Source organism: Mandrillus leucophaeus, unplaced genomic scaffold (assembly GCF_000951045.1).
Source record: "Mandrillus leucophaeus isolate KB7577 unplaced genomic scaffold, Mleu.le_1.0 Scaffold117, whole genome shotgun sequence".
In the NCBI taxonomy this organism is placed as follows: Eukaryota; Metazoa; Chordata; class Mammalia; order Primates; family Cercopithecidae; genus Mandrillus; species Mandrillus leucophaeus.
In genome coordinates this window covers 4,095,433-4,108,756 of record NW_012099987.1, presented here as the reverse complement: position 1 = coordinate 4,108,756, position 13,324 = coordinate 4,095,433, and the positions used below count along the sequence as shown (strand labels likewise).

The 13,324-nt window shown below is 40.1% G+C and overlaps 1 protein-coding gene across 1 annotated transcript in view; it reads left to right on the top strand.

Annotated features, from left to right (window-relative positions):
- The window catches only part of LOC105554353 (inactive heparanase-2), a 323,145-nt gene that overhangs the window by 127,901 nt on the left and 181,920 nt on the right, over positions 1-13,324 (top strand). The gene's annotated exons all lie outside the window — the stretch shown is intronic.

The following is a 13,324-nucleotide window of genomic DNA, read 5'->3' as shown; positions in this document are numbered from 1 at the left end:
AAGACAATCAAAATCACCAGTGGTGCTCACTAAAGTTTCTAATTTCACTCCTGAGGTTCTGATTTAATATGGCTGGAGTGGCTTCCAGAGGTCTCTATTTTTAATAATCTGTCAAGTGATTTTCCGTAATGCCAATTATGGATCACATTTTGAAATCCTGGATTAGTTAATTCTAAATTGTGAAGATCTTACATCTACAATTGTCATGGGCCTCTACAACATATTATTATCTTTGGTTGTCCGGTGAAGGTTCTTTTCCAGGGAATGGGGACCCTTTGAATAGTTTGCTATTTCTTGAGCGAATTAAACAAATCTTTGGAAAAAATTTGTAATAAGCAGGCTCTCAATAAATACAAGATGAATTAATAAACAGACAAATGAATAGCTCATTTATAGCTCTGAAAGGAAATCCTGTTTGAAGAAATCAAAGAACATCAGTTTTGACAGCTGAAGTGGAAGGCTTCACCTTTTTTGTATTCATCCCAATGTCATACTCAGATTATAAACAGCATCTGGAATTCTCTTGTTCTCAAGAGTTGGATAGGCTGAGAAGCCTCAGAACTTCTGAACTACTACATCCCAATCTGATCCCTCCAGGGAGCAGGTGCATTGGCCAGCACCCTTATCTGTCACTGCCTTTCACTAGGCAAAGCCTAGGAGAACTAAATGATTTGAAATATTTCTACCAGTCCCTGTTTGATATTCATTTAGTGAAAAATATTCACTGAGCATTTAGCGAGTACCTAAGGCAAAGTGTCAGATGCTGGGGATACAAAGTGGTATAAGACATGGTCTCTGCCCTCAAGATAAAGTAAGTTTTAACACTTACTTTCAGCAGATTGAAAACATATTACCTAATGTAATAGAATGTTAACCTATTGAATACTGTAGTCTTCTAAGCACATTATGCTAATCTGATATTACATATTGCCCTCTAGAAGGAGGGAAGAATTTTCTGTCATTAATTCATTTGTTTATTACTTCATTCAATAAATGTTTATTGAGTGCTTACTATATCTAGACACTGTTCTAAGTGTTTATATTACAGTAGTGTACAAGATAGTCAAGTTCCTATAGTTTTGGCTTTTCGCGTTTTGAGTTTGATCAGAGGGTTGTTGTTGGAAGTAAAATGATTCAGTTCTATCAAGGCACTGAGAGTGAAGGTTCTAACTGCACTCATGTTATTATTTAAGTACAACAAGTGGCTGTAGGTCAGAACTAAGACAAAGGTGTTGGAAGTTAGGTTCTTTCCTTTATCCCCACTTCCCGTTACCCTCCCCCACTGCATATGCCTTCACCATATGAACCAGTTTTAAAACTGAAATAACTTACCTCCTGATTTATCTGGGCCCAAGAAACTTCAGAAAAAGAGCTAAAACCCTGTGCCCAATTGGTATTCAGATCTTTAAAAACAAGCCTAACGGACTTAGAAGGGGAAGGGTAAGTGCTGTCACAGGGAGGAACAGTGGGACCCCTGAGAGATGACTGTATGCAGAAAGCACCTGGCAGGGGAGGGCTAGGCTTCGCAGCAGGGTCTGGACTTACCTTTTGGCAGTTGCAAAGAGAACATGTCCAAAGAGAACCCCTCAAACCAGGGTTCCTATTCTGAATATCTCTTGCTGTGCAACAAATTACCCCAAAACTTAGTAGCATAAAACAGCCATTTATTAAGCCAAAGGATTGTATGGGTCAGGAATTCTCAAAGAGTACAGAGAGAATGGTTTGTCTCTGCTCCATGATGTCTGAAGCCTGAGCTAAAAGACCTAAAGGCTGGGATTACTGAAAGGTTAGTATCTGGGACCATCAGAAGACTTGTTCACTTCCATCTCTGACAGGGGATGCTGTATCACTTTTCCTAACCTAACCTCAGAAGTCACACGGCATCACATTAACCATATCCTATTCATTGAAGGAGTCGCCAAGACCCACCAAGCTTCAAGGTGAAAAGAAATTAACTCCTCCTTTCGATGGGGGAGTAGCAATACTCTGGAAAAGCATATAAGACCAGAAATGTTTTTGCAGTCATTTTTGGAAAATATGATCTTCCAGTTTCATCCTCCCTGTTTCATTTAGTAGGCTTTAAGTCATTTCCCTGTTTTTTTCCCCCGATTCTCTTTTACAAAGCTCTTGCCAGATACTGCCTTAAGTGAGTATATGCTAGAGGTGTTGCTGGATCATGGATTCCCTGAGATTTGAACCACTGGATAGACTTCTCATTGGCTAAAGCAGTCTGGACCCAGTTGTTAGGGCCTCCAAGAGGAGAGTCTCTCTCACCACAACCCAAGGTGTACTAAGCACTGGCCTTCCCTGGGGACATGAGAGCTAGGAGACTAGACCAGGATCCCCAAACTTTGATTGCTGAAATGTTGCTTTGACTGTTCCTGAAGTCCCTGGTGGGTGGGGAGGAGGGTTCTTGGGAATTAGGGTCCAAAGTACAAACTAGGGCGCACTAGCAAATGACTTTCTTACAAGTTCCTCAAATCATTTCAGAGATGGGCCAAGTTAGGTTTCACGTTTTTTAAATTTTTTTTTTTTTTGAGACAGTCTCGCTCTGTCGCGCAGGCTAGAGTGCAGTGGCGCAATCTCAGGTCACTGCAAGCTCCACCTCCTGGGTTCACACCATTCTCCTGCCTTAGCCTCCTGAGTAGCTGGGACTATAGGCGCCCGCCACCACACCCAGCTAATTTTTTTGTATTTTCAGTAGAGACGGGGTTTCACCATGTTAGTCAGGATGGTTTCGCTCTCCTGACCTCATGATCCACCCGCCTCGGCCTCCCAAAGTGCTGGGATTACAGGCATGAGCCACGGTGCCTGGCCTTCCAAGTAAGGTTTTATTGTCTCTATACCTGGAACCTTCACCCCAAAGCTGGAAGTGTACTTTGTTTCTTCTCTCTTTGTAGGCCGGGCGCGGTGGTTCAAGCCTGTAATCCCAGCACTTTGGGAGGCCGAGACGGGCGGATCATGAGGTCAGGAGATCGAGACCATCCTGGCTAACACGGTGAAACCCGTCTCTACTAAAAAATACAAAAAAAAACTAGCCGGGCGAGGTGGCGGGCGCCTGTAGTCCCAGCTACTCGGGAGGCTGAGGCAGGAGAATGGCGTGAACCCGGGAGGCGGAGCTTGCAGTGAGCTGAGATCCGGCCACTGCACTCCAGCCTGGGCGGCAGAGCGAGACTCCGTCTCAAAAAAAAAAAAAAAAAGAAAAAAGGAATTGAAGTCCTAAGGACCCCATTAGGCCCACAGTGGTAGAAAAGGGGCAGATTTTTCACCAAAATGGTGCCATGTGGGAGTGGCTTTATAAATCACTGGTAAGGCTGTTTGATAGGGTATTAGGCCCAGGATTTGAAGTCTGATGGCCTGGCTTAAGTATAGCTGTGTGGCTTTGGGCCAGTCACTTACTTGATTTCTCTGATTTTGTCTCTTTGTAAAATGAAGATGCTAAGGATACTATTCTCCCTCCCTCTTAGGTAGATTAGGAAAGTCATGTGAGAACGCCCTGTTTTGTTCATTGTTATTGAATGCTAGCTCTTATTGCTATTATTATTGTTGTTATAGTTATTATAGCTATTTTTAATAATTTCTGTGACTAGAGAAGCTTTACATTACCTTTATCCTCAACTTGTTCTTTGCTTTTTCTCCTCTTTCCTCTTTTTTTGAACTCTGGGGAATATGATAGGTGATATTTTTGGCACCTGAAAGACAATGATTCAATTGCTAAAAACAGCTGTGGTTTGCAAATTTGGACTGCCACTTAGAGAAGAATTCTCAGTTTTCTGAGCAGTGGGTGAATTATCTGGTTATATGAAAATCTACATGATGCATCTGAAAGCCAAATAGAGACATGTTTGAGCAATGTGTGGACAACTCACCCCTTTGGATGATCCACACACTCTTTCCCTTTCATTAGAATGATGATGATCATGTGTACATTGGGAGATGAGTCAAAGGAAAGAGTTGATAATCTAAAAATACAGGGAAGAGTCAGATGGGAAAGTGAGAAAGTTTAGGACACAGTGCAGATGGTATAGTCTGGATAGCTGGGCTGACTCCAAAACAATGACTTAAGAACCAAGAAGAACCACTTTTGCTGAAGTCATTTGGACTCTGTGATTTGTGTCTTCATCTCCTAGAGGAATCAGAAGAGGAAATAACACTTTTTGATATTATTTTCAGTAATTCAATAAGCACAGAAAGGAGTTGGTGAAATCCCAGTCATAAAGGAAGTGTTTCCAAAAGTACTGTCCATATTATTGCATTTTGAATACTAAATAAACTCAACAATTGGCTCCCCCAATATTTGAAAAATTTCTTCCTTCCTCCCTTCCTTTTTCCTAAAATTATTTTTAATTGACATATAATAATTATACATACTTATGGGATACAGAGTGATATTGCAATACATGTATACAATGTGTAATGATCAAACCAGGATAACTTGGCCAGGCACGGTGGCTCACGCCTGTAATCCCAGCACTTTGGGAGGCTAAGCAGGCAGGTCACCTGAGGTCAGGAGTTTGAGACCAGCCTGACCAACATGGCGAAACCCCATCTCTACTAAAAATACAAAAATCAGCCAGGCATGGTGGCAGGCACATGTAATCTCAGCTACTCAGGAGGCTGAGGCAGGAGAATCCCTTGAACCCAGGAGGTGGAGGTTGCAGTGAGCCGAGACCACACCATTGCACTCCAGCCTGGGCAACAGAGCAAGACCTGTCTCAAAAAAAAAAAAAAAAAATCAAGATAATTCACACAATTATCACTTCAAACATTTATCATTTATTTGTGTTGGGAACATTCAAAATCTTGTAGCCATTAGAAAATGTACAATAAATTATGTTAATTATAATCACCCTACAGTGCTATCAGACACTAGAATGTATTCCTTTTATCTGGCTGTAATTTTGGATTTGTTAACCAGCCTCTTCTATCTCCGCTCCCCACCCTTCCTAGCCTTTAGTAACAACAGTTTTACTCTCTACTTTTATGCAATCAAATTTCTTAGCTTCCACATATGAGCAAGAACATATGTGGTATTTATCTTTCTATGCCTCACCTATTTCACCTAACCCAGTGTCCTCCAGGCTCATTCTTGTTGCCTCAAATGACAAGATCTCATTCTTTTTCTATGGCTCAATAGTATTCTGCAAATATATATGCCACATTTTCTTTATCCATTCTTTTTTTTCTTGAGAGGGGGTCCTGTTCTTTTGCCCAGGCTGGAGTGCAGTAGTGCAATTATAGCTCACTGCAGCCTTGAATTCCTGGGCTCAAGCGCTCCTCCTGCTTCAGCCTCTCAAGTAGCTGGAACTGCAGGCCCGCGCTACCACACCTGGCTAATTTTTTCATTTTTTTGTAGAGACAGGGTCTTGCTGTGTTGACCATGGTGACCTCAAACTTCTGGTCTCAAGTGACTCTCCTTCCCCAGCCACCCAAAGTGCAGGGATTACATACCTAAGCCACCATACCTGGCTCCATTCATCTGCTGATGGAAACTTAGGTTGATTTCATAACTTGACTATTGTGAATAGTACTGCAGTGAACATGAGAGTATAGATATCTCTTCGGCATACTTATTTTCTTTTGGATACATAGCCTGTACTGGGATTACTGGATCACACAGTAGTTACATTTCTAGCTTTTTGAGGAACTTCCATACTGTTTTCCATAATGGATGTCCTAATTTACATTCCCACCAACAGGTATAAGAGTTCTCTTTTCTGCATACCTCACAGCATTTCTTACTGTCTTCTTTATAGTAGTCATTCTAACTGCCTTCATTTCCTTCTTTCTTCCCTTCCTTCCTTCATTTATTGACTATTTGTAACATTCTTAGAATTTTCCAGGTCCCTGAGAATAAAATGGTGAGCAAGACTGACGTGATGCTTGTCTTCATAGACCTTATGGTCCAGTGGGAAAAACTGATAATTAAGCAAGCAACAGTAATAAGATGTTATGATTCCTATTACAGGATGCTATAGGAGTCCATGGTGGGAAGTACCCACCTTAGTTTGTGAAGAAAAGGAAATCAGGGAAGTCCTCTCAGAGAAAATGACATTGAGGCTAACACCTAAAAGTTAGACTCTCTCTAATTTATACAGTTCTTCTTAGGGTATGATCAGAGGACCACTGATGGTAGACATGTATGGATAAAGGAATGGTTTGTATGGTTTGTCATATGAGCATAGTCCTTCATTTGTTATCATTGCTTATGATTGTTTATATGAAAAAAGATCAACTCTTTTGAAGTCTCAATAAATGCAGTGACATTATGCCACTTCTTCCAATATATTGTAGTTGCAGGACCATGGAAGTAAGGGAGAAGGACATGTAATTTATTTGAAGTAATTAATAGATTTTAAAAGAAACCCTTGCTTTTAACCAGCTTTCCAGTTTACCTGCTTATTTGAGCCTCTTAGTAAATAAGAAGAAAAGAGCAAAACAAACAAACAAAAACCCATTTATTCTTGAGGACCATAGAATAACTGGAGGCACAATTAAAGGAAACATGAGGACAATGATAATATTAGTCTTCTCTAATGAAGAAAACTGGAAAATGAAAACTAGGGACAGAACCGTAGTATCACCACAAAAATCAGTGTTTGCTTGATTCATTCCTAAATTCCCTCATTCGTTCGGCAATATTGACGCTTATTTCAATGTCCCAGTGCCCATCACTTAGCAGGTGCTCAATGCATGTTGGAGGGAAGGATGCACAAAGCGAGGGGCAGGTGAATGAGCAGAATAAAGCACCTGAAGTACAAAAGAAGTAATGTCTTATCTCATTCACATTTATATGTGCTGTCTCCGCTGTTTACACTGCAGAAGAACCTTATCTGCTGCTAACTTTGCAGTAGTGTTGAATAGATGGAAATCAGTTTAGACAGCCCTATGAGCTATGCCTACATATAGACATAGTAGGAAAGTATCTTCAGTGTATGTTTAGGAGTGATGGAAAAGTCTTTTTGTGGCCCCAAATAATATTTCAGTCTGTTTCAGACATTTCATTTGAGTGAACAATCTTTCATTCTACATTAGGATGATGATGAAGAATGTAAACTATCTGGGAAGAGGTAGACCACACTGGCTTAAATTCACACTAAGGCTTTAAAGGCAAATAGAAGATCCTTTCCCAAGAGCAGGTTTTGATGGAGGGGAAGAGAAACACAGGCCAAGGAAATACAATTGGTCCTTGAATAACATGAGGGTTAGGGGCGCTGACCTTCTTGTATAGTCGAAAATTCATTTATAGCTTTTGACTCCCCCAAAACTTAACTGCTAATAGCCTGCTGTAGACCAGAAGCCTTACTGATAACATAACAGAAGACTTACAGATAATATAGCATAAGTCTAACTGATAAACATATTTTGTCTGTTATCTGTATTATCTACTGTATTTTTATAATAAAGTAAGCTAAAAGAAAGAAAATGTTATTAAGAAAATCATGGGCTGGGCATGGCAGCTCACACCTCTCCATCACTTTGGGAGTCCAAAGCAGGTGGATCATTTGAACCAGGAGTTTGAGACCAACCTGGGTAACATGTCAAAACCCCGTATCTACACACACACACACACACAAACAAAAATTAGCTGGGCATGGTATCACATGCCTGTGATACCAGCTGCTTGGGAGGCTGAGGTGGGAGGATTGCTTGAGCCCAGGGAAGTTGAGGCTGCAGTGAGCTGGGATCCTGCCACTGCACTCCAACCTGGGCAACAAAACAAGACCCTGTCTCCAAAAAGAAAAAAAAAAAAGAAAGTAAAAAAGGAATAAAAAGAAAGAAAATAAAATTATAAGAAAGAGAAAATATATTTACTATTTATTAAGTGGAAGCAGATCATCATCATCATAAAGGTCTTTATCCTCTTTGTCTTCACATCGAGTAGGCTGAGGAGGAGGAGAAAGAGGAAGCATTGGTCTTGCTGTCTCAGGAATGGCAGAGGCAGAAGAGGTGGAGGAGGTGGAAGGGCAGAAAAGAGAGGCAGGTGCACCCAATATAATTTTCATTGAAATAAATTAACGTATAAATGAACTCTCGCAGTTCAAACCCATGTCATTTAAGGGTCACCTGTACTCAGAAGGCACAGGACCCCAAATACAAACTGTACCACATTAATACCTCGGGATAACATCAATGAGTGATTCTGAGTTTTATGGGGCCTGACATTTATACAATGGGGACCTTTATAAGGAAAATAAAACAAGGAAATCTGCAAATTATGTAAATATTTGACCATATGAACACATTAGCAGGGCCCTTCTTAGGATATTGTTAGATGCCTGTGAAAGCAGGGAGCTAGAAATTTAAGCTCCGTGAACTTCTTGGTAAATTAGCCTCTGTGACCCCACTTGGCTGTGCATCTGCAAATGGGAGAATATGACCTAAGGGAAACTTTGACTCTTTGCCTTCATATACAAGACATGAACAATATTATAGTTGGGGAGTCTGACCCGAAAGGTATGTTTACTGTCAAAGAACACCAAAGTTTTAGTCATTGTCATTCCATGAACCTTAATTTCCTTGATTCTTAGATACAATTATTTCCTTGAATCTTAGAACAAATATTAGAAAATTCACCATTAATTTAATAACAACTGGGAAGGGAGAGGGTAAACAGCAGGCAAGTTTCATTTGATACTGATTTTGAATAATATCCTGATTCCAAAAGCATTGAATTGTGAAAAATGCATCATTAACTTACAGAAATTTAATAATTGTATTACCTTTTGGGTTATAAATGCTGTTTATTGAGTGTACTATATATTATTAATCTATTAAATAAACCAGTGATGTGCTTAAGTCCACAGAGCTTTTTAAGTATTAAAATTTGAATTCAAACTGAGGCTCATCTGACTCTAGAACCTGCACTCTTATCCATTACACTATTCAGTATCACCCACACTTATCAACTATTTATTTTATAACCGATGTAATATTTATATTCCTAACCACCCAGGATTAGGAAGCCTTTCAAGGGAGAATACTGAATGAATGTGCTTGGTGAAAGAACATCAATTTGACCCCACCATCAATTAATAAGCTAGGGTGAGTGTCCTGGAAGTGAGGGTTGAATGAATTGAATGGATGAATGAAGTGAGGGTTGAATGAATGAATGAAGTTGGGTATCATGATATTAGGCAAGTGATAGTGGAAGAGGACAAGACTTTTTAGTGTTATTTGCATTGATCTACTGGATTCCATTCATATGTTTCATATGCACAGGCTCTTGGTCAGTGTTTAGTAAGGTCCTGCAATATGCAAGGCAATGACAATGTGAAGGAGGTATGTGCTACCCATGGACATTTGGAGGAATGGCCCTGGGAGCAAATTGCTGTTTGGGGCAAAAAGCTTCATCAGGAGGAAGGGGCAACTTAGGATGACCATGCAGTGTTTCAGCATGTAAGTGGGAGGACTATAGGGTTTGTCCTAAGCAAGAGTAAAATTACCAGTGAGGCTACTGGAGCCTATGACTTGTAAGTGGGTAGGGGTTGGTTAGTCACAGAAAAGGACTGGGAAAGAAAGGAAGAGTAATTTATGTGCAAGTGGCTACTTTCCAGTCTCTCTACTAGCACTTATCCTTGAACGTCGTCATTGCTTTGGGACTCTGTGAAACTTTTATTTCCCATTTTCTTGCATATGATCATAATGTCCTTGCCTCCCCAGTGACTTTGTCTTTTTTGTGTATGTTCTTAGTTTAATTTTATGTTTTGTTGCAATTACATTCAACTGCTTTTCTGTAGTTTGAGATAACAAGTGCAGAGAATGCAAATTTTAAATCCTAAAAATGTCACAGAAACAGAAGCCGCAAATTAAAAATTGATCTGATACCGAAAGAAAATGGGCAAAGATGGCACTCCAGAACACAGAGATGATAAAAAGAAATTACACAGAGAAAGATTAATGAAACTGACAGGAAGTACATTAGACAGAAGAAATACATCAAGAGCAATGTGATGAGATACTGGAATGACTGAGCTCAGAATAGCCCAGCTTGTCTAACCTAAGAAGGACATGTTAAATATGGAGGCAGTTTAGCCAACCAGAAGTTGTGGGTCTCCTCAAACAGGAAATTCAATTAGAAAGTTAACAGAGCCCTAAACTGGAACTGTGAGGGTTTGGTGTTTGCCCTTGTGATGCTGAGGTATCTTCTCTGAAACTTAGGTTTCTCATCAGTGAAATATTATCTCTCTCATTTATTTATAAGTATTTTATAAGCAAAGTAATTGTCAAGCATTCTATAGGGCATGCAAAAAGGAAAAAAAATAGAAAATTACAATTCAGTATAATAAGGTCAAGGTCAGAGGTAGGTTCAAAGAGCTTTGGAACCCAGGGGAGAGAATAATTAACTTTCTGAGGGTTTGAGGAAAGTTTCACAGAGGAAATAACATTTGAAATAGGCTTGAAAAAAAAATCCGACTATGTGGATGAGCAGTGAGTAGGGGAACGGTAATCAGTAAAAAACTATTACTTCATGTAGTTGAAAAGTAGGAGTCCTTTCTTTGCAGTGAACCATAGGTCTTCCTCCCATAGGGGAGGAATGGGGGAAGTGGTAGCTAAGGGGTGGTTGTGAAAGTCTAAGATAACAAGTTAAGTAAAGCAGTTAGCATCTTGTCCTGTGGTTCAGTGGTTCTCAACTTTATTTTATCATGTCTAAAATACTCGCATGGACAAATGGATAAAATAGACTATGGGTTGTATGCAGTTACTAGCTCCTTAGCTTTTTTTTCCCAGTTAAGGAAACATTTCAGAATTTTGGCGAAATATTATGACAACTTTGAATCCACTCTTTTTATTTTGAAGTAAATTATTCCCAAATCACTGTTTTCAATAGTATCTGAAACTAGGTGCTTGTAGCACATCTCCCAGCTGATCAAACAGACCTCTCTGAGCACAAATAATTGAGTACCGCTGCTGGCAATAGGGAACCACTGAAGGCTGGAGAGGGATTTGTCAAGTTAACAAATAGCAGCAGTGTGAAGGATGGACTAGAAGAGGAAAAGATTAGAGGCAGGACGACCAAGGAACAATTGACAAGATCCAGAACTCAGGGAGGGGCAGTGAGGAAGAAGAGGACAGAGTCAATATCCTCTGCCCTAATGTAGCAGGTAAGTGGAGAGTCAAAAAACGCGAAAGAAGGATGGAAAGAAACATAGGAAAGGCACAGAGCTCTTGCCTTGACCACTTATAAATACAATAAGGAACAAAGACTGCCAAGAGGCAAGGATGTCCCTAAGAAGAGCTCTGTGAGTAGGTAAGGTTTAAGAAGTTTCCTGTAGCTATTCAGCTCTTTGTAACCAACTCTGTAGAGGACTAGTTTGGGTTACTTAAAGAGCTACTGTTCTTCCTGAAATTCTGGGGAAGGTTGATTTCCAACTAGATGAGATGCTAGAATTAATGGGCTCCAGCTTCATTTGGAGGGTGGGCCTCCTGCCAGGGCTGATTAGCCCAGCTGGCCTGTCCACTATTCCTGTTTTATTGCTTCCTTTCTCATTAAGGAAGGTGTTGGGTTTGGATAACCATAAACAACATGTCTGCTGCTGCAAGCTACCATTTCTTACACAGCCAGTGGTTGAAGCCAGGCTCTCAAGAGTCTTTTTAAAGGACTTAGATCACAGTTTTAGAGGCAGGATATCAAGGAAACACAGGAAAAGGAAGCCCAGATTTGCAAATGTGCTACATACATTGTTGTTTTCTTATTTTTACTGGTTTTTTTTTTCATTTTTTTTTTTTTAATTCAAAATGGTAGGGAAAATAAACTAAAAAAATCCAGGCTGTTTTCTCTAGTCTCCCCTCTCTTTCTGTCTCCCTATTCCTCCCTCAGCATGTCCATGTGAAACAGTACTCATAGTCCCCAGCCCTGAAATATGAAGAAATGGAGCTAGAAGGGTTTCCCTTTATACAACTCTGCCTCTGGGAGGTCCAAGGATTCAAAGCAGCCACTGGCCCTTTACTGAGCAGTTTTCTGGGTACCTGAAAGCCCCCTTGACCACATGGACCCAAGGATTGAAGTCTATTTGGGAACAGAAGAACTGCTGAAAGGCAGCCAACCACTCAGCTCCCTTTACCTTCACTTAAGTAATTTCAGCATTTGTACTTCTTTCTCCCCAGTGTATCCCTTAAAATAGCCTTCATTGGCACATCATTTCTCACCAGCAACTGTACCCTTTTTCTTTCCAAAGTACTCCAATTTTCTCTCTTCTAGCACAGGGAGAATCATGTTTACTACAAAAAAAAAAAACAGTGTTGAACTATAGCCCTCAGTTTCTTAGAGTTTTACTTTCTAAGGGAATTTTGCAGCTGGTTCCATCTGTTTCTCCTAATTTTTTTCTCTCCTCTTCTGCCCATGCTGATTTCCTTTCTGGACCCAACCAGCACCCAGCTTCAGTGTCTGTACCTCCATGACATGTCACCATGATGCTCTTCTCTGCTCATGGAAGATACAGAGGTCATAAGCCTCCCGCCATGCCCCAAACTGTAAATACTCAGAAAATATTTGTTGGTTTGTACTGACTACTCCTAGAACTTTTAACATTAAAAATTTCTAGGACTATTTCCCCAAACAACATTTCATGTAACTGGTTTAGTTTTTGTATCAAAGTTGTCCCTCACTGTGTGTTTTTCGTTCATGTGGCTTGACTGGAACTACCCCTGTACTGAGAGTGGAGAAATGAACTACTCTGAATGATAATTATGTTTGTGTGAATTATCCATGTGCATTTTAAATTCTAAACTGGCCTTTCCTGCTGCTTAGCATACATCTGGGCCATTACCTATCACCGCAAGTGTTACGTCTGAAGGAAAAGCAACCAACTCTAATGTTATTCATTCAAACGCAAGCTCATGTGCCTTGGACAAGGAGAGTGGTCTAGGTAACATTCTGGTCTACACCTCTAAGTGCTTACTATATGCCAGACACTACTTCAACTGCTTCACAAATATTATATTATTTAAATATCATAAAATCCTTTAAGGCAGATATTATTGTGATTTTACAGTTGAGGAAATTGAAACACAGAGAGGTAATGTAACTCACTCAAAGTCGTGCAGTAAGTAAATAATAGAACCAGAATTCAAACGCAGGCAATCCATCTCCAGAGTCCATGCCCCTAACTGCTCCTCAATTTTAGATTGTTTCCTTTCAAATCTCCCTGCAAGTCAGAAGAGAATTCTGATTAACTTTTTTACTTTTTATCTTTTAAGAGACTCTCATGCAGGCTGGATTGCAGTGGTGTGAACATAACTCACTGCCTCCTGCCTCAGCCTCCTGAGTAGCTGGGACTACAGGCACAAGCCACCATGATTGGCTAATTTTTTTTTTTTTTTT